This window comes from Mixophyes fleayi, chromosome 3, assembly GCF_038048845.1.
Source record: "Mixophyes fleayi isolate aMixFle1 chromosome 3, aMixFle1.hap1, whole genome shotgun sequence".
NCBI lineage: Eukaryota > Metazoa > Chordata > Amphibia > Anura > Limnodynastidae > Mixophyes > Mixophyes fleayi.
The window spans coordinates 11,658,956-11,680,520 of record NC_134404.1 but is presented as its reverse complement, the minus strand read 5'-3'; the positions used below and the strand labels follow the sequence as shown (position 1 = coordinate 11,680,520).

At 37.3% G+C, this 21,565-nt stretch overlaps 11 non-coding genes across 11 annotated transcripts; all 11 read left to right on the top strand.

Moving 5' to 3' along the window:
• Positions 1-5,428: 5,428 nt before the first annotated feature.
• Positions 5,429-5,500, top strand: TRNAA-UGC (transfer RNA alanine (anticodon UGC)). Its single transcript has one exon. It is a non-coding gene; the product is annotated as a tRNA-Ala (tRNA).
• A 1,412-nt stretch (positions 5,501-6,912) lies between these two features.
• Positions 6,913-6,984, top strand: TRNAA-UGC (transfer RNA alanine (anticodon UGC)). The gene has a single exon. It is a non-coding gene; the product is annotated as a tRNA-Ala (tRNA).
• A 1,412-nt stretch (positions 6,985-8,396) lies between these two features.
• Positions 8,397-8,468, top strand: TRNAA-UGC (transfer RNA alanine (anticodon UGC)). Its single transcript has one exon. It is a non-coding gene; the product is annotated as a tRNA-Ala (tRNA).
• A 1,415-nt stretch (positions 8,469-9,883) lies between these two features.
• Positions 9,884-9,955, top strand: TRNAA-UGC (transfer RNA alanine (anticodon UGC)). Its single transcript has one exon. It is a non-coding gene; the product is annotated as a tRNA-Ala (tRNA).
• A 1,415-nt stretch (positions 9,956-11,370) lies between these two features.
• TRNAA-UGC (transfer RNA alanine (anticodon UGC)) lies at positions 11,371-11,442 on the top strand. Its single transcript has one exon. It is a non-coding gene; the product is annotated as a tRNA-Ala (tRNA).
• A 1,416-nt stretch (positions 11,443-12,858) lies between these two features.
• On the top strand, positions 12,859-12,930 carry TRNAA-UGC (transfer RNA alanine (anticodon UGC)). Its single transcript has one exon. It is a non-coding gene; the product is annotated as a tRNA-Ala (tRNA).
• Positions 12,931-14,345: 1,415 nt separating this feature from the next.
• Positions 14,346-14,417, top strand: TRNAA-UGC (transfer RNA alanine (anticodon UGC)). Its single transcript has one exon. It is a non-coding gene; the product is annotated as a tRNA-Ala (tRNA).
• A 1,520-nt stretch (positions 14,418-15,937) lies between these two features.
• Positions 15,938-16,009, top strand: TRNAA-CGC (transfer RNA alanine (anticodon CGC)). The gene has a single exon. It is a non-coding gene; the product is annotated as a tRNA-Ala (tRNA).
• A 1,418-nt stretch (positions 16,010-17,427) lies between these two features.
• TRNAA-UGC (transfer RNA alanine (anticodon UGC)) lies at positions 17,428-17,499 on the top strand. Its single transcript has one exon. It is a non-coding gene; the product is annotated as a tRNA-Ala (tRNA).
• A 1,415-nt stretch (positions 17,500-18,914) lies between these two features.
• TRNAA-UGC (transfer RNA alanine (anticodon UGC)) lies at positions 18,915-18,986 on the top strand. Its single transcript has one exon. It is a non-coding gene; the product is annotated as a tRNA-Ala (tRNA).
• Positions 18,987-20,497: 1,511 nt separating this feature from the next.
• TRNAA-CGC (transfer RNA alanine (anticodon CGC)) lies at positions 20,498-20,569 on the top strand. Its single transcript has one exon. It is a non-coding gene; the product is annotated as a tRNA-Ala (tRNA).
• Positions 20,570-21,565: the final 996 nt, after the last annotated feature.

Here is a 21,565-nt window from a genome sequence, read left to right as displayed (position 1 = left end):
TGTTTGATGTAATTGTTAAACATTGTTTTATTCCAATGTACTTTAGTTTGTTTGAACATTAAATTTTTTAATTCCATTAAATAATCTGACCAACCTCTGTTATAATTTCCTTCTAGAGAATTGCCATCAAGAAAATCAATTTCAGTATCTCGTAACCATTTTTCTTGTCTGAGACTCAATTCTTGGTTAATACTAAACGATGCCATTGTGTATAATATGAGCAAAAAATGTATAATCAGAGGGGGATATGATAATCCAATAATAGAAAACTGCCTGTGCTAGTGGAGAAAGATAGTGATAAAATCACTATAGTGACACAATTGCAAAAAAAAATACTACTGCACTAGGTATCGCTATTCCAGTATCATAATATTTATCAGTTTATAAATGGTCAGATAATATGGTTACTGGATGGTGCACTTCTACATGTGTAACTAATATACAGGTAGAGGAAGAAAGGATAGAGAGAAAATGTGTATTCGAAGGCACTCCGCGATATCAATAATATGTTAAAAAATCTATATTTTATTTGGTATACTTAAAAAGAATCCCTCCTAATTGAATAGCGAAATATTAAAACCAAAGTGATTTAAGTGAATTAAAATAGCAAAATAAATTGCTATACCCCGCTACTTGATATAAATGTGTATAGCTGTTCAATGTATAATATAGTAATCACTCCTATTTTAGACCAGTCTAACAGTTGAATATCACTCCAAATCAAAACTGGTTTAAGTATATATAGTGTAAACTGGACTGATTATCATGTAATCTTGTTAGCAGCAGTATGTGGATGAACTTAATTGGGATCTCTGGCAGTTGTTTAATCGATCTGATGTCCCAATAATCCTATGAAATAACTTTATTTGTCAATAAAAGGATATCTTAAGATAATGAGAGCTCCATATAAACCTGAGACACATTCTCAATGTGATTTCACTAATCTGCATAAACACTATTGTATAGAGCTCAGAAAAGGCTTGAGCTTTTGTATATATTTATAATAGGATTATTAGGGTTAGAATAAGGTCTCTGCCTAGCAATTGTTTGGCTTAGTTTTATAATCAGACACCCTGCTGCCCCAGTAGTTCAACTCTGTATTTGATTGTTCAGTTACTCTGTTATCAGACAGGCATCTGCTATGTTTGTTGAAGCTCCTTCTAAATTGGAAGCCTGCTGTTTAGGATTACTAGGATTAGAATAAGGTCTCTGCCTAGCAAATGTTTGGCTTAGTTTTATAATCAGACACCCTGCTGCCCCAGTAGTTCAACTCGTGTATTTGATTGTTCAGTTACTCTGTTATCAGACAGGCATCTGCTGTGTCTGTTGAAGCTCCTTCTAAGTTGCAAGCCTGCCGTTTTTGCAGTCCTACACACACACACACACACACACACATTCATGCTTTTATCTAACCCATGCAGGGTATAGTTGGTATCAAAGATTACTAAATATAGGTAAAATAACAGGGAGTGATTAAACACAGTAGCAGAGTAAACGCCAGCGCGCGTTTCGCTACATGCTTTTTCAAGGCAATCTGAAATGAAGAGGATTGAGAATATTTATGCAGTTCACCACGCCCACTTGAATGACGTGTCATGGTCTGATGGGCAGCAACTCTGTGTCTCATGATTTCATGATTGATGGTTAGGTTAACATATCCCTTGTTAGAGTTAGTATTAGCCCGCCCCCGAGAGTTGGTGATTTGTAAATCCGTGTGTCAGGCTGTCAGCATGTAAACAAACAGTATGTAGATACTGAGTTATAACTTCCTATGTCTGTTTCCTCTGAAATTCTACCTTAATCTAAACAAAGATTCATTCCCCGTATAGTACAGTAAGTATGTGGTGACAATCATTTCATGTGATAATTAAAACATAAAAATCCAGTGAAAATGAACCATGTGTCTACACTTGTGATTGAATAACATGGGTTAGATAGAGTACCAATGATACAGGTTACAGATTTAGTTACTCAATTATTCTGTTATAAATTAAGGCCCCTCTTATATTAATTAGATCTCCTCCAAAATTTTATTAAAGCTTATCTTGTCTGTATTGGATCCTCTTAGATCTTACCTAAATCAACATCTGGATTCATTCCCCATGTAGTGAGGTGAATATGTTGTAATATACAGTAATGTAGTGAATAAAACATAAAACCCAGTAAGGGCTAAAAAATAAAACGTGAGAACATGATCAATCTGATATTCTATGATGCCCATATATCAAAAATAAAGAGAGGAGGGCAATATGGTGTAACATTATAACTGCATGTAATATAAAATATTCATGCCTTATTCAGTGAACAATATGCACTGTAAATTATTGTGTAGTGATAATAATTAACATTAAAGGGTGTGACTAAGGATGATGAATCTTAATAAAAAGATTATGGATATAAGAATCAATTGTTTTTGGTTCATAAATAAACCATAAGATTATTGGTATCATTAAGACCATTTGGAATCAGACTATTCATCATGAAAATTTGTCTTGCTTCTCGTTTGAGGAGTTCTTGTTGGAAATTTCCCCCACGAATCCCCAATGAGACCTTTTCCATGGCAAAGGCTAATAGTTGTTTAGGATTGCCTTCATGATATAATAAAAAATGTTTTGCCACAGTTGTCAGAGGTTTGAATTTGTCTCTATCCCGAGAAGCATTTTTGATATTATTTACATGTTCTAAGAGGCGTTTCTTAAACGGCCTACTTGTCATGCCTATATATTGTAACTTACACGGGCACGTTAGGCAGTATATTACGCCTATGGAGTTGCAATTCAGAAATTCTGTTATTCGACAGATTTTGGAATACCGGTCAGTGTATTCTTTGGTTTTAATACAGTATTCACACGCTTTACATGTGCCACATTTGAAAAATCCTGTAGTTGTCTTCGGAGTCTTTCTGTTGGAACTAAAGTGACTGTGCACTAATTGATCTTTAAGATTCTTGGATCTTCTCCAGGTCATAGAGACTTTGTTATCCAGCAACTGCTTAAGATCTTCATCTAATAGCAATACATTCCAATGTTTCTGGAAGATCTCTGAAATCTCCTTCCATTCATTACAGAATGACCCAATCATTCTGACTCCAGAGTTCTGAGCTCTCTCTTTTATAGATGGATAAATTAATGATTCTCTATTTGTTTCTTGGACCGAGTGTACTGCTTTCCGTATGATTTTGTTGCTATACCCCCGCTGTTTTAGTCTCATCTGCAATTCCTGAGACTTGATCTTAAAAGTATTCTCATCTGAACAGTTGCGTTTGGTCCTAAGAAGTTCACCCTTAGGGAGACCTCTAAGGACAGGGGGAAAGTGTGAGCTGGTGTAATGTAATAGGCTATTGGTAGCTGTAGATTTTCTATAGATATCAGTACATAATCTACCATCGCTATTAATTTGTATTTTTAGGTCAAGAAAATTGATGGTATTTTGGTGTATATCTGAAGTCAATTTTAAATTGAGGTTGTTATTGTTCAGAATTCCCGTGAATTCATGAAATAAATTCTCCTGACCATCCCATAATATTAAAATGTCGTCTATATAACGAAGCCATAATAATATATGGCTAGTGTACTTCTCATTGACATCATTAAATACATGTTGTTGCTCCCACCAGCCAAGAAAGATATTAGCATACGTCGGTGCACAAGATGTGCCCATAGCGGTTCCTCTGGTCTGCAAATAAAATTTATCATCAAATAGAAAATAGTTCTTCGTCAAAACAAAATCAAGAAGTTCAATTAGAAATGTATTAAAGTCACTCTGGGTCTTCATGTTCAGAAAATATTGGACTGCCAGGATACCAAATTGATGTAATATATTAGTATACAGGGATTCTACATCAAGGGATGCCAGCATGGTTTCACTATTTACTGATAAGTTATTGATCTTAGATAGTACATCCAAAGTATCTCTTGTATACGAGGGTAAACTCGTTACAAATTCACGTAAATGTTGGTCTACAAATTGACTGGCTTTTTCAGTTAAGCTACCAACCCCTGAGACTATGGGTCTCCTGGTGGAACTTTATCATTCTTATGAATTTTCGGTAGAGCATAGAGTGTTGGAAGTCTTGGGTTATATGAGTGGAACTACTGGGGCAGCAGGGTGTCTGATTATAAAACTAAGCCAAACAATTGCTAGGCAGAGACCTTATTCTAACCCTAATAATCCTATTATAAATATATACAAAAGCTCAAGCCTTTTCTGAGCTCTATACAATAGTGTTTATGCAGATTAGTGAAATCACATTGAGAATGTGTCTCAGGTTTATATGGAGCTCTCATTATCTTAAGATATCCTTTTATTGACAAATAAAGTTATTTCATAGGATTATTGGGACATCAGATCGATTAAACAACTGCCAGAGATCCCAATTAAGTTCATCCACATACTGCTGCTAACAAGATTACATGATAATCAGTCCAGTTTACACTATATATACTTAAACCAGTTTTGATTTGGAGTGATATTCAACTGTTAGATTGGTCTAAAATAGGAGTGATTACTATATTATACATTGAACAGCTATACACATTTATATCAAGTAGCGGGGTATAGCAATTTATTTTGCTATTTTAATTCACTTAAATCACTTTGGTTTTAATATTTCGCTATTCAATTAGGAGGGATTCTTTTTAAGTATACCAAATAAAATATAGATTTTTTAACATATTATTGATATCGCGGAGTGCCTTCGAATACACATTTTCTCTCTTTCCTTTCTTCCTCTACCTGTATATTAGTGACACGTGTAGAAGTGCACCATCCAGTAACCATATTATCTGACCATTTATAAACTGATAAATATTATGATACTGGAATAGCGATACCTAGTGCAGTGGTATTTTCTTTTGCAATGATTTGGGAGTATTCAACCGTTAGACTCACTAAATAATATGACAATTAAAGGATACAATGCCCAATTGTGCTTCAAGAATGGATAAATAGCATGTTCAACGTTCAGAGCTCAGGTGATTTTCAAAACCCATCGAAAGGAACTCTTCCATATTATTAGCCAAAAAGTTTCCAACATGCACTTTGGATGCTACACACCAGGTTGCAAAAGTCTTCCAGATCATTTAATATCTTTTAGAGCTGGATGATTTCCTAGCAGACTACAGGCTATCGGACAGTACTCTGCTGACCATCAACTGTGAAAATTTCCATACCTTCCATTACAACTGCTAGGGTTTCTGATAAAAAATCCATCGCTGATGAGGAATGCTCACAAACATCCAAAGTTTGAATTGTGTCTCTACTGCCATCCTGATCACCTGCGGAAACCACAGTTTCTCTACTTACCATCAGAGTATAATGGTGCTCATCGTTCCATCCTCTTAGATTTACTTAAGATGACTGGAAAGTAGAGGCACTGGAAAAACATATAAAGATGCAATCACTCGAACACCCTTTATTCAAAACGAATGGGGATGTAGCTCAGTGGTAGAGCGCATGCTTTGCATGTATGAGGCCCCGGGTTCAATCCCCGGCATCTCCAGCTTTTATGGTTATTTCGCAACTGAAAGTTATCTCTCCGGAAGAGCCAAGAAAATCAAACAAACCAACAGATGAATGGGAAAAAACTTGATTGATAAGGATTTTAAAGCAATTATGGAATGGCTCAGTGTTACACTGTAAAGGAAAGACTGACAGAAACAATGGGTCATTTAAAAAAAAAGAAACATTAACATGCCTGCATGCCACCCTTTCACTTTTTTGAAAACTTTCATGCTGATGCTTTGTGTTGTCACTTGTGAGATTTAGGTCCACAGTAGCATATTAACACTGGCAAATATAGTAACATCACTTCAATGTCCATGAAAGCACTCTCCTGTAATGGACAAAGCTATAATACAATCCATAGGAGAGGATGTATCTCAGTGTTTGAGCACATTCTGGAGGCCCCTAATTAGAAGCCTGATGACCTGCATTTGGAACAGAGGTGAAGACATGCAGAACATAGAATTTACTAAATCCTTGCACTTTCTATAAAATGGTTAACTATCATCTTCTGAAAGACAACCTAAATTTTTTCCATTATTCCTAGGAGAGGGAAAATAAGAAGGCATAATGATGTCCAGCTAGAGGTGACAAGAATATACTATCTTAAAAAAACAAGGAAATGGTCAGCAAGCTAGTGAACCAATTAATTGTGGAAATCTGTAAAGTATTTTTTAAAAGTCCTCAGGACATGTATTTCACTAATTCTTCTTGAAGATGTTATGTTTATTGGAAAAGGCAATACACCAGATAAGAGACTGAAGAGGGATTTACTGGAAAGGATCATATATAGGCACGAAAGAGCTCTAAGAATGTTAAATCACAGGCGAGATTCTACAATGATTTGGGAGTATTCAACCGTTAGACTCACTAAATAATATGACAATTAAAGGATACAATGCCCAATTCTGCTTCAAGAATGGATAAATAGCATGTTCAACGTTCAGAGCTCAGGTGATTTTCAAAACCCATCGAAAGGAACTCTTCCATATTATTAGCCAAAAAGTTTCCAACATGCACTTTGGATGCTACACACCAGGTTGCAAAAGTCTTCCAGATCATTTAATATCTTTTAGAGCTGGATGATTTCCTAGCAGACTACAGGCTATCGGACAGTACTCTGCTGACCATCAACTGTGAAAATTTCCATACCTTCCATTACAACTGCTAGGGTTTCTGATAAAAAAATCCATCGCTGATGAGGAATGCTCACAAACATCCAAAGTTTGAATTGTGTCTCTACTGCCATCCTGATCACCTGCGGAAACCACAGTTTCTCTACTTACCATCAGAGTATAATGGTGCTCATCGTTCCATCCTCTTAGATTTACTTAAGATGACTGGAAAGTAGAGGCACTGGAAAAACATATAAAGATGCAATCACTCGAATACCCTTTATTCAAAACGAATGGGGATGTAGCTCAGTGGTAGAGCGCATGCTTTGCATGTATGAGGCCCCGGGTTCAATCCCCGGCATCTCCAGCTTTTATGGTTATTTCGCAACTGAAAGTTATCTCTCCGGAAGAGCCAAGAAAATCAAACAAACCAACAGATGAATGGGAAAAAACTTGATTGATAAGGATTTTAAAGCAATTATGGAATGGCTCAGTGTTACACTGTAAAGGAAAGACTGACAGAAACAATGGGTCATTTAAAAAAAAAGAAACATTAACATGCCTGCATGCCACCCTTTCAATTTTTTGAAAACTTTCTGGCTGATGCTTTGTGTTGTCACTTGTGAGATTTAGGTCCACAGTAGCATATTAACACTGGCAAATATAGTAACATCACTTCAATGTCCATGAAAGCACTCTCCTGTAATGGACAAAGCTATAATACAATCCATAGGAGAGGATGTATCTCAGTGTTTGAGCACATTCTGGAGGCCCCTAATTAGAAGCCTGATGACCTGCATTTGGAACAGAGGTGAAGACATGCAGAACATAGAATTTACTAAATCCTTGCACTTTCTATAAAATGGTTAACTATCATCTTCTGAAAGACAACCTAAATTTTTTCCATTATTCCTAGGAGAGGGAAAATAAGAAGGCATAATGATGTCCAGCTAGAGGTGACAAGAATATACTATCTTAAAAAAACAAGGAAATGGTCAGCAAGCTAGTGAACCAATTAATTGTGGAAATCTGTAAAGTATTTTTTAAAAGTCCTCAGGACATGTATTTCACTAATTCTTCTTGAAGATGTTATGTTTATTGGAAAAGGCAATACACCAGATAAGAGACTGAAGAGGGATTTACTGGAAAGGATCATATATAGGCACGAAAGAGCTCTAAGAATGTTAAATCACAGGCGAGATTCTACAATGATTTGGGAGTATTCAACCGTTAGACTCACTAAATAATATGACAATTAAAGGATACAATGCCCAATTCTGCTTCAAGAATGGATAAATAGCATGTTCAACGTTCAGAGCTCAGGTGATTTTCAAAACCCATCGAAAGGAACTCTTCCATATTATTAGCCAAAAAGTTTCCAACATGCACTTTGGATGCTACACACCAGGTTGCAAAAGTCTTCCAGATCATTTAATATCTTTTAGAGCTGGATGATTTCCTAGCAGACTACAGGCTATCGGACAGTACTCTGCTGACCATCAACTGTGAAAATTTCCATACCTTCCATTACAACTGCTAGGGTTTCTGATAAAAAAATCCATCGCTGATGAGGAATGCTCACAAACATCCAAAGTTTGAATTGTGTCTCTACTGCCATCCTGATCACCTGCGGAAACCACAGTTTCTCTACTTACCATCAGAGTATAATGGTGCTCATCGTTCCATCCTCTTAGATTTACTTAAGATGACTGGAAAGTAGAGGCACTGGAAAAACATATAAAGATGCAATCACTCGAACACCCTTTATTCAAAACGAATGGGGATGTAGCTCAGTGGTAGAGCGCATGCTTTGCATGTATGAGGCCCCGGGTTCAATCCCCGGCATCTCCAGCTTTTATGGTTATTTCGCAACTGAAAGTTATCTCTCCGGAAGAGCCAAGAAAATCAAACAAACCAACAGATGAATGGGAAAAAACTTGATTGATAAGGATTTTAAAGCAATTATGGAATGGCTCAGTGTTACACTGTAAAGGAAAGACTGACAGAAACAATGGGTCATTTAAAAAAAAAGAAACATTAACATGCCTGCATGCCACCCTTTCACTTTTTTGAAAACTTTCATGCTGATGCTTTGTGTTGTCACTTGTGAGATTTAGGTCCACAGTAGCATATTAACACTGGCAAATATAGTAACATCACTTCAATGTCCATGAAAGCACTCTCCTGTAATGGACAAAGCTATAATACAATCCATAGGAGAGGATGTATCTCAGTGTTTGAGCACATTCTGGAGGCCCCTAATTAGAAGCCTGATGACCTGCATTTGGAACAGAGGTGAAGACATGCAGAACATAGAATTTACTAAATCCTTGCACTTTCTATAAAATGGTTAACTATCATCTTCTGAAAGACAACCTAAATTTTTTCCATTATTCCTAGGAGAGGGAAAATAAGAAGGCATAATGATGTCCAGCTAGAGGTGACAAGAATATACTATCTTAAAAAAACAAGGAAATGGTCAGCAAGCTAGTGAACCAATTAATTGTGGAAATCTGTAAAGTATTTTTTAAAAGTCCTCAGGACATGTATTTCACTAATTCTTCTTGAAGATGTTATGTTTATTGGAAAAGGCAATACACCAGATAAGAGACTGAAGAGGGATTTACTGGAAAGGATCATATATAGGCACGAAAGAGCTCTAAGAAAGAATGTTAAATCACAGGCGAGATTCTACAATGATTTGGGAGTATTCAACCGTTAGACTCACTAAATAATATGACAATTAAAGGATACAATGCCCAATTCTGCTTCAAGAATGGATAAATAGCATGTTCAACGTTCAGAGCTCAGGTGATTTTCAAAACCCATCGAAAGGAACTCTTCCATATTATTAGCCAAAAAGTTTCCAACATGCACTTTGGATGCTACACACCAGGTTGCAAAAGTCTTCCAGATCATTTAATATCTTTTAGAGCTGGATGATTTCCTAGCAGACTACAGGCTATCGGACAGTACTCTGCTGACCATCAACTGTGAAAATTTCCATACCTTCCATTACAACTGCTAGGGTTTCTGATAAAAAATCCATCGCTGATGAGGAATGCTCACAAACATCCAAAGTTTGAATTGTGTCTCTACTGCCATCCTGATCACCTGCGGAAACCACAGTTTCTCTACTTACCATCAGAGTATAATGGTGCTCATCGTTCCATCCTCTTAGATTTACTTAAGATGACTGGAAAGTAGAGGCACTGGAAAAACATATAAAGATGCAATCACTCGAACACCCTTTATTCAAAACGAATGGGGATGTAGCTCAGTGGTAGAGCGCATGCTTTGCATGTATGAGGCCCCGGGTTCAATCCCCGGCATCTCCAGCTTTTATGGTTATTTCGCAACTGAAAGTTATCTCTCCGGAAGAGCCAAGAAAATCAAACAAACCAACAGATGAATGGGAAAAAACTTGATTGATAAGGATTTTAAAGCAATTATGGAATGGCTCAGTGTTACACTGTAAAGGAAAGACTGACAAAAAAATGGGTCATTTAAAAAAAAAGAAACATTAACATGCCTGCACGCCACCCTTTCACTTTTTTGAAAACTTTCATGCTGATGTTTTGTGTTGTCACTTGTGAAATTTAGGTCCACAGTAGCATATTAACAGTGGCAAATATAGTAACATCACTTCAATGTCCATGAAAGCACTCTCCTGTAATGGACAAAGCTATAATACAATCCATAGGAGAGGATGTATCTCAGTGTTTGAGCGCATTCTGGAGGCCCCTAATTAGAAGCCTGATGACCTGCATTTGGAACAGAGGTGAAGACATGCTGAACATAGAATTTACTAAATCCTTGCACTTTCTATAAAATGGTTAATTATCATCTTCTGCAAGACAACCTACCTTTTTTCCATTATTCCTAGGAGAGGGAAATTAAGAAGGCATAATTATGTCCAGCTTGAGGAGACAAGAATATACTATCTTAAAAAAAACAAGGAAATGGTCAGCAAGCTAGTGAACCAATTAATTGTGGAAATCTGTAAATTATTTTTCCAAAGTCCTCAGGACCTGTATTTCACTAATTCTTCTTGAAGATGTTATGTTTATTGGAAAAGGCAATACACCAGATAAGAGACTGAAGAGGGATTTACTGGAAAGGATCATATATAGGCACGAAAGAGCTCTAAGAAAGAATGTTAAATCACAGGCGAGATTCTACAATGATTTGGGAGTATTCAACCGTTAGACTCACTAAATAATATGACAATTAAAGGATACAATGCCCAATTCTGCTTCAAGAATGGATAAATAGCATGTTCAACGTTCAGAGCTCAGGTGATTTTCAAAACCCATCGAAAGGAACTCTTCCATATTATTAGCCAAAAAGTTTCCAACATGCACTTTGGATGCTACACACCAGGTTGCAAAAGTCTTCCAGATCATTTAATATCTTTTAGAGCTGGATGATTTCCTAGCAGACTACAGGCTATCGGACAGTACTCTGCTGACCATCAACTGTGAAAATTTCCATACCTTCCATTACAACTGCTAGGGTTTCTGATAAAAAATCCATCGCTGATGAGGAATGCTCACAAACATCCAAAGTTTGAATTGTGTCTCTACTGCCATCCTGATCACCTGCGGAAACCACAGTTTCTCTACTTACCATCAGAGTATAATGGTGCTCATCGTTCCATCCTCTTAGATTTACTTAAGATGACTGGAAAGTAGAGGCACTGGAAAAACATATAAAGATGCAATCACTCGAACACCCTTTATTCAAAACGAATGGGGATGTAGCTCAGTGGTAGAGCGCATGCTTTGCATGTATGAGGCCCCGGGTTCAATCCCCGGCATCTCCAGCTTTTATGGTTATTTCGCAACTGAAAGTTATCTCTCCGGAAGAGCCAAGAAAATCAAACAAACCAACAGATGAATGGGAAAAAACTTGATTGATAAGGATTTTAAAGCAATTATGGAATGGCTCAGTGTTACACTGTAAAGGAAAGACTGACAAAAAAATGGGTCATTTAAAAAAAAAGAAACATTAACATGCCTGCACGCCACCCTTTCACTTTTTTGAAAACTTTCATGCTGATGTTTTGTGTTGTCACTTGTGAAATTTAGGTCCACAGTAGCATATTAACAGTGGCAAATATAGTAACATCACTTCAATGTCCATGAAAGCACTCTCCTGTAATGGACAAAGCTATAATACAATCCATAGGAGAGGATGTATCTCAGTGTTTGAGCGCATTCTGGAGGCCCCTAATTAGAAGCCTGATGACCTGCATTTGGAACAGAGGTGAAGACATGCTGAACATAGAATTTACTAAATCCTTGCACTTTCTATAAAATGGTTAATTATCATCTTCTGCAAGACAACCTACCTTTTTTCCATTATTCCTAGGAGAGGGAAATTAAGAAGGCATAATTATGTCCAGCTTGAGGAGACAAGAATATACTATCTTAAAAAAAACAAGGAAATGGTCAGCAAGCTAGTGAACCAATTAATTGTGGAAATCTGTAAATTATTTTTCCAAAGTCCTCAGGACCTGTATTTCACTAATTCTTCTTGAAGATGTTATGTTTATTGGAAAAGGCAATACACCAGATAAGAGACTGAAGAGGGATTTACTGGAAAGGATCATATATAGGCACGAAAGAGCTCTAAGAAAGAATGTTAAATCACAGGCGAGATTCTACAATGATTTGGGAGTATTCAACCGTTAGACTCACTAAATAATATGACAATTAAAGGATACAATGCCCAATTGTGCTTCAAGAATGGATAAATAGCATGTTCAACGTTCAGAGCTCAGGTGATTTTCAAAACCCATCGAAAGGAACTCTTCCATATTATTAGCCAAAAAGTTTCCAACATGCACTTTGGATGCTACACACCAGGTTGCAAAAGTCTTTCAAATCATTTAATATCTTTTAGAGCTGGATGATTTCCTAGCAGACTACAGGCTATCGGACAGTACTCTGCTGACCATCAACTGTGAAAATTTCCATGCCTTCCATTACAACTGCTAGGGTTTCTGATAAAAAAATCCATTGCTGATGAGGAATGCTCACAAACATCCAAAGTTTGAATTGTGTCTCTACTGCCATCCTGATCACCTGCGGAAACCACAGTTTCTCTACTTACCATCAGAGTATAATGGTGCTCATCGTTCCATCCTCTTAGATTTACTTAAGATGACTGGAAAGTAGAGGCACTGGAAAAACATATAAAGATGCAATCACTCGAACACCCTTTATTCAAAACGAATGGGGATGTAGCTCAGTGGTAGAGCGCATGCTTTGCATGTATGAGGCCCCGGGTTCAATCCCCGGCATCTCCAGCTTTTATGGTTATTTCGCAACTGAAAGTTATCTCTCCGGAAGAGCCAAGAAAATCAAACAAACCAACAGATGAATGGGAAAAAACTTGATTGATAAGGATTTTAAAGCAATTATGGAATGGCTCAGTGTTACACTGTAAAGGAAAGACTGACAAAAAAATGGGTCATTTAAAAAAAAAGAAACATTAACATGCCTGCACGCCACCCTTTCACTTTTTTGAAAACTTTCATGCTGATGTTTTGTGTTGTCACTTGTGAAATTTAGGTCCACAGTAGCATATTAACAGTGGCAAATATAGTAACATCACTTCAATGTCCATGAAAGCACTCTCCTGTAATGGACAAAGCTATAATACAATCCATAGGAGAGGATGTATCTCAGTGTTTGAGCGCATTCTGGAGGCCCCTAATTAGAAGCCTGATGACCTGCATTTGGAACAGAGGTGAAGACATGCTGAACATAGAATTTACTAAATCCTTGCACTTTCTATAAAATGGTTAATTATCATCTTCTGCAAGACAACCTACCTTTTTTCCATTATTCCTAGGAGAGGGAAATTAAGAAGGCATAATTATGTCCAGCTTGAGGAGACAAGAATATACTATCTTAAAAAAAACAAGGAAATGGTCAGCAAGCTAGTGAACCAATTAATTGTGGAAATCTGTAAATTATTTTTCCAAAGTCCTCAGGACCTGTATTTCACTAATTCTTCTTGAAGATGTTATGTTTATTGGAAAAGGCAATACACCAGATAAGAGACTGAAGAGGGATTTACTGGAAAGGATCATATATAGGCACGAAAGAGCTCTAAGAAAGAATGTTAAATCACAGGCGAGATTCTACAATGATTTGGGAGTATTCAACCGTTAGACTCACTAAATAATATGACAATTAAAGGATACAATGCCCAATTCTGCTTCAAGAATGGATAAATAGCATGTTCAACGTTCAGAGCTCAGGTGATTTTCAAAACCCATCGAAAGGAACTCTTCCATATTATTAGCCAAAAAGTTTCCAACATGCACTTTGGATGCTACACACCAGGTTGCAAAAGTCTTCCAGATCATTTAATATCTTTTAGAGCTGGATGATTTCCTAGCAGACTACAGGCTATCGGACAGTACTCTGCTGACCATCAACTGTGAAAATTTCCATACCTTCCATTACAACTGCTAGGGTTTCTGATAAAAAATCCATCGCTGATGAGGAATGCTCACAAACATCCAAAGTTTGAATTGTGTCTCTACTGCCATCCTGATCACCTGCGGAAACCACAGTTTCTCTACTTACCATCAGAGTATAATGGTGCTCATCGTTCCATCCTCTTAGATTTACTTAAGATGACTGGAAAGTAGAGGCACTGGAAAAACATATAAAGATGCAATCACTCGAACACCCTTTATTCAAAACGAATGGGGATGTAGCTCAGTGGTAGAGCGCATGCTTTGCATGTATGAGGCCCCGGGTTCAATCCCCGGCATCTCCAGCTTTTATGGTTATTTCGCAACTGAAAGTTATCTCTCCGGAAGAGCCAAGAAAATCAAACAAACCAACAGATGAATGGGAAAAAACTTGATTGATAAGGATTTTAAAGCAATTATGGAATGGCTCAGTGTTACACTGTAAAGGAAAGACTGACAAAAAAATGGGTCATTTAAAAAAAAAGAAACATTAACATGCCTGCACGCCACCCTTTCACTTTTTTGAAAACTTTCATGCTGATGTTTTGTGTTGTCACTTGTGAAATTTAGGTCCACAGTAGCATATTAACAGTGGCAAATATAGTAACATCACTTCAATGTCCATGAAAGCACTCTCCTGTAATGGACAAAGCTATAATACAATCCATAGGAGAGGATGTATCTCAGTGTTTGAGCGCATTCTGGAGGCCCCTAATTAGAAGCCTGATGACCTGCATTTGGAACAGAGGTGAAGACATGCTGAACATAGAATTTACTAAATCCTTGCACTTTCTATAAAATGGTTAATTATCATCTTCTGCAAGACAACCTACCTTTTTTCCATTATTCCTAGGAGAGGGAAATTAAGAAGGCATAATTATGTCCAGCTTGAGGAGACAAGAATATACTATCTTAAAAAAAACAAGGAAATGGTCAGCAAGCTAGTGAACCAATTAATTGTGGAAATCTGTAAATTATTTTTCCAAAGTCCTCAGGACCTGTATTTCACTAATTCTTCTTGAAGATGTTATGTTTATTGGAAAAGGCAATACACCAGATAAGAGACTGAAGAGGGATTTACTGGAAAGGATCATATATAGGCACGAAAGAGCTCTAAGAAAGAATGTTAAATCACAGTCGAGATTCTACAATGATTTGGGAGTATTCAACCGTTAGACTCACTAAATAATATGACAATTAAAGGATACAATGCCCAATTGTGCTTCAAGAATGGATAAATAGCATGTTCAACGTTCAGAGCTCAGGTGATTTTCAAAACCCATCGAAAGGAACTCTTCCATATTATTAGCCAAAAAGTTTCCAACATGCACTTTGGATGCTACACACCAGGTTGCAAAAGTCTTTCAGATCATTTAATATCTTTTAGAGCTGGATGATTTCCTAGCAGACTACAGGCTATCGGACAGTACTCTGCTGACCATCAACTGTGAAAATTTCCATGCCTTCCATTACAACTGCTAGGGTTTCTGATAAAAAATCCATTGCTGATGAGGAATGCTCACAAACATCCAAAGTTTGAATTGTGTCTCTACTGCCATCCTGATCACCTGCGGAAACCACAGTTTCTCTACTTACCATCAGAGTATAATGGTGCTCATCGTTCCATCCTCTTAGATTTACTTAAGATGACTGGAGTTTGAATTGTGTCTCTACTGCCATCCTGATCACCTGTGGAAACCACAGTTTCTCTACTTACCATCAGAGTATAATGGTGCTCATCGTTCCATCCTCTTAGATTTACTTAAGATGACTGGAAAACCATATAAAGATGCAATCACTCGAACACTCTCCATGCAAAACGAATGGGGATGTAGCTCAGTGGTAGAGCGCATGCTTCGCATGTATGAGGCCCCGGGTTCAATCCCCGACATCTCCAGCTTTTATGGTTACTTTCGCAACTGAAAGTTATCTCTCCGTAAGAGCCAAGAAAATCAAACAAACCAACAGATGAATAGGAAAAAACTTGATTGATAAGGATTTTAAAGCAATTATGGAATGGCTCAGTGTTACACTGTAAAGGAAAGACTGACAGAAACAATGGGTCATTTAAAAAAAAAGAAACATTAACATGCCTGCATGCCACCCTTTCACTTTTTTGAAAACTTTCATGCTGATGCTTTGTGTTGTCACTTGTGAGATTTAGGTCCACAGTAGCATATTAAGACTGGCAAATATAGTAACATCACTTCAATGTCCATGAAAGCACTCTCCTGTAATGGACAAAGCTATAATACAATCCATAGGAGAGGATGTATCTCAGTGTTTGAGCACATTCTGGAGGCCCCGAATTAGAAGCCTGATGACCTGCTTTTGGAACAGAGGTGAAGACATGCTGAACATAGAATTTACTAAATCCTTGCACTTTCTATAAAATGGTTAACTATCATCTTCTGCAAGACAACCTACCTTTTTTCCCTTATTCCTAGGAGAGGGAAATTAAGAAGGCATAATGATGTCCAGCTTGAGGTGAGAAGAATATACTATCTAAAAAAAAACCAAGAAAATGGTCAGCAAGCTTGTGAACCAATTAATTGTTGAAATCTGTAAAGTATGGTTCCAAAGTCCTCAGGACCTGTATTTCACTAATTCTTCTTGAAGATGTTATGATTATTGGAAAAGGTAATACACCAGATAAGAGACTGAAGAGGGATTTACAGGAAAGGTTCAAATATAGGCACGAAAGAGCTCTATGAAAGAATGTTAAATCACAGACGAGATTCTACAATGATTTGGGAGTATTCAACCGTTAGACTCACTAAATAATATGACAATTAAAGGATACAATGCCCAATTGTGCTTCAAGAATGGATAAATAGCATGTTCAACGTTCAGAGCTCAGGTGATTTTCAAAACCCATCGAAAGGAACTCTTCCATATTATTAGCCAAAAAGTTTCCAACATGCACTTTGGATGCTACACACCAGGTTGCAAAAGTCTTCCAGATCATTTAATATCTTTTAGAGCTGGATGATTTCCTAGCAGACTACAGGCTATCGGACAGTACTCTGCTGACCATCAACTGTGAAAATTTCCATACCTTCCATTACAACTGCTAGGGTTTCTGATAAAAAATCCATCGCTGATGAGGAATGCTCACAAACATCCAAAGTTTGAATTGTGTCTCTACTGCCATCCTGATCACCTGCGGAAACCACAGTTTCTCTACTTACCATCAGAGTATAATGGTGCTCATCGTTCCATCCTCTTAGATTTACTTAAGATGACTGGAAAGTAGAGGCACTGGAAAAACATATAAAGATGCAATCACTCGAACACCCTTTATTCAAAACGAATGGGGATGTAGCTCAGTGGTAGAGCGCATGCTTTGCATGTATGAGGCCCCGGGTTCAATCCCCGGCATCTCCAGCTTTTATGGTTATTTCGCAACTGAAAGTTATCTCTCCGGAAGAGCCAAGAAAATCAAACAAACCAACAGATGAATGGGAAAAAACTTGATTGATAAGGATTTTAAAGCAATTATGGAATGGCTCAGTGTTACACTGTAAAGGAAAGACTGACAAAAAAATGGGTCATTTAAAAAAAAAGAAACATTAACATGCCTGCACGCCACCCTTTCACTTTTTTGAAAACTTTCATGCTGATGTTTTGTGTTGTCACTTGTGAAATTTAGGTCCACAGTAGCATATTAACAGTGGCAAATATAGTAACATCACTTCAATGTCCATGAAAGCACTCTCCTGTAATGGACAAAGCTATAATACAATCCATAGGAGAGGATGTATCTCAGTGTTTGAGCGCATTCTGGAGGCCCCTAATTAGAAGCCTGATGACCTGCATTTGGAACAGAGGTGAAGACATGCTGAACATAGAATTTACTAAATCCTTGCACTTTCTATAAAATGGTTAATTATCATCTTCTGCAAGACAACCTACCTTTTTTCCATTATTCCTAGGAGAGGGAAATTAAGAAGGCATAATTATGTCCAGCTTGAGGAGACAAGAATATACTATCTTAAAAAAAACAAGGAAATGGTCAGCAAGCTAGTGAACCAATTAATTGTGGAAATCTGTAAATTATTTTTCCAAAGTCCTCAGGACCTGTATTTCACTAATTCTTCTTGAAGATGTTATGTTTATTGGAAAAGGCAATACACCAGATAAGAGACTGAAGAGGGATTTACTGGAAAGGATCATATATAGGCACGAAAGAGCTCTAAGAAAGAATGTTAAATCACAGGCGAGATTCTACAATGATTTGGGAGTATTCAACCGTTAGACTCACTAAATAATATGACAATTAAAGGATACAATGCCCAATTGTGCTTCAAGAATGGATAAATAGCATGTTCAACGTTCAGAGCTCAGGTGATTTTCAAAACCCATCGAAAGGAACTCTTCCATATTATTAGCCAAAAAGTTTCCAACATGCACTTTGGATGCTACACACCAGGTTGCAAAAGTCTTTCAAATCATTTAATATCTTTTAGAGCTGGATGATTTCCTAGCAGACTACAGGCTATCGGACAGTACTCTGCTGACCATCAACTGTGAAAATTTCCATGCCTTCCATTACAACTGCTAGGGTTTCTGATAAAAAATCCATTGCTGATGAGGAATGCTCACAAACATCCAAAGTTTGAATTGTGTCTCTACTGCCATCCTGATCACCTGCGGAAACCACAGTTTCTCTACTTACCATCAGAGTATAATGGTGCTCATCGTTCCATCCTCTTAGATTTACTTAAGATGACTGGAAAGTAGTGGCACTGGAAAACCATATAAAGATGCAATCACTCGAACACCCTTTATTCAAAACGAATGGGGATGTAGCTCAGTGGTAGAGCGCATGCTTTGCATGTATGAGGCCCCGGGTTCAATCCCCGGCTTTTATGGTTATTTCGCAACTGAAAGTTATCTCTCCGGAAGAGCCAAGAAAATCAAACAAACCAACAGATGAATGGGAAAAAACTTGATTGATAAGGATTTTAAAGCAATTATGGAATGGCTCAGTGTTACACTGTAAAGGAAAGACTGACAAAAAAATGGGTCATTTAAAAAAAAAGAAACATTAACATGCCTGCACGCCACCCTTTCACTTTTTTGAAAACTTTCATGCTGATGTTTTGTGTTGTCACTTGTGAAATTTAGGTCCACAGTAGCATATTAACAGTGGCAAATATAGTAACATCACTTCAATGTCCATGAAAGCACTCTCCTGTAATGGACAAAGCTATAATACAATCCATAGGAGAGGATGTATCTCAGTGTTTGAGCGCATTCTGGAGGCCCCTAATTAGAAGCCTGATGACCTGCATTTGGAACAGAGGTGAAGACATGCTGAACATAGAATTTACTAAATCCTTGCACTTTCTATAAAATGGTTAATTATCATCTTCTGCAAGACAACCTACCTTTTTTCCATTATTCCTAGGAGAGGGAAATTAAGAAGGCATAATTATGTCCAGCTTGAGGAGACAAGAATATACTATCTTAAAAAAAACAAGGAAATGGTCAGCAAGCTAGTGAACCAATTAATTGTGGAAATCTGTAAATTATTTTTCCAAAGTCCTCAGGACCTGTATTTCACTAATTCTTCTTGAAGATGTTATGTTTATTGGAAAAGGCAATACACCAGATAAGAGACTGAAGAGGGATTTACTGGAAAGGATCATATATAGGCACGAAAGAGCTCTAAGAAAGAATGTTAAATCACAGTCGAGATTCTACAATGATTTGGGAGTATTCAACCGTTAGACTCACTAAATAATATGACAATTAAAGGATACAATGCCCAATTGTGCTTCAAGAATGGATAAATAGCATGTTCAACGTTCAGAGCTCAGGTGATTTTCAAAACCCATCGAAAGGAACTCTTCCATATTATTAGCCAAAAAGTTTCCAACATGCACTTTGGATGCTACACACCAGGTTGCAAAAGTCTTTCAGATCATTTAATATCTTTTAGAGCTGGATGATTTCCTAGCAGACTACAGGCTATCGGACAGTACTCTGCTGACCATCAACTGTGAAAATTTCCATGCCTTCCATTACAACTGCTAGGGTTTCTGATAAAAAATCCATTGCTGATGAGGAATGCTCACAAACATCCAAAGTTTGAATTGTGTCTCTACTGCCATCCTGATCACCTGCGGAAACCACAGTTTCTCTACTTACCATCAGAGTATAATGGTGCTCATCGTTCCATCCTCTTAGATTTACTTAAGATGACTGGAGTTTGAATTGTGTCTCTACTGCCATCCTGATCACCTGTGGAAACCACAGTTTCTCTACTTACCATCAGAGTATAATGGTGCTCATCGTTCCATCCTCTTAGATTTACTTAAGATGACTGGAAAACCATATAAAGATGCAATCACTCGAACACTCTCCATGCAAAACGAATGGGGATGTAGCTCAGTGGTAGAGCGCATGCTTCGCATGTATGAGGCCCCGGGTTCAATCCCCGACATCTCCAGCTTTTATGGTTACTTTCGCAACTGAAAGTTATCTCTCTGGAAGAGCCAAGAAAATCAAACAAACCAACAGATGAATAGGAAAAAACTTGATTGATAAGGATTTTAAAGCAATTATGGAATGGCTCAGTGTTACACTGTAAAGGAAAGACTGACAGAAACAATGGGTCATTTAAAAAAAAAGAAACATTAACATGCCTGCATGCCACCCTTTCACTTTTTTGAAAACTTTCATGCTGATGCTTTGTGTTGTCACTTGTGAGATTTAGGTCCACAGTAGCATATTAAGACTGGCAAATATAGTAACATCACTTCAATGTCCATGAAAGCACTCTCCTGTAATGGACAAAGCTATAATACAATCCATAGGAGAGGATGTATCTCAGTGTTTGAGCACATTCTGGAGGCCCCGAATTAGAAGCCTGATGACCTGCTTTTGGAACAGAGGTGAAGACATGCTGAACATAGAATTTACTAAATCCTTGCACTTTCTATAAAATGGTTAACTATCATCTTCTGCAAGACAACCTACCTTTTTTCCCTTATTCCTAGGAGAGGGAAATTAAGAAGGCATAATGATGTCCAGCTTGAGGTGAGAAGAATATACTATCTAAAAAAAAACCAAGAAAATGGTCAGCAAGCTTGTGAACCAATTAATTGTTGAAATCTGTAAAGTATGGTTCCAAAGTCCTCAGGACCTGTATTTCACTAATTCTTCTTGAAGATGTTATGATTATTGGAAAAGGTAATACACCAGATAAGAGACTGAAGAGGGATTTACAGGAAAGGTTCAAATATAGGCACGAAAGAGCTCTATGAAAGAATGTTAAATCACAGACGAGATTCTACAATGATTTGGGAGTATTCAACCGTTAGACTCACTAAATAATATGACAATTAAAGGATACAATGCCCAATTGTGCTTCAAGAATGGATAAATAGCATGTTCAACGTTCAGAGCTCAGGTGATTTTCAAAACCCATCGAAAGGAACTCTTC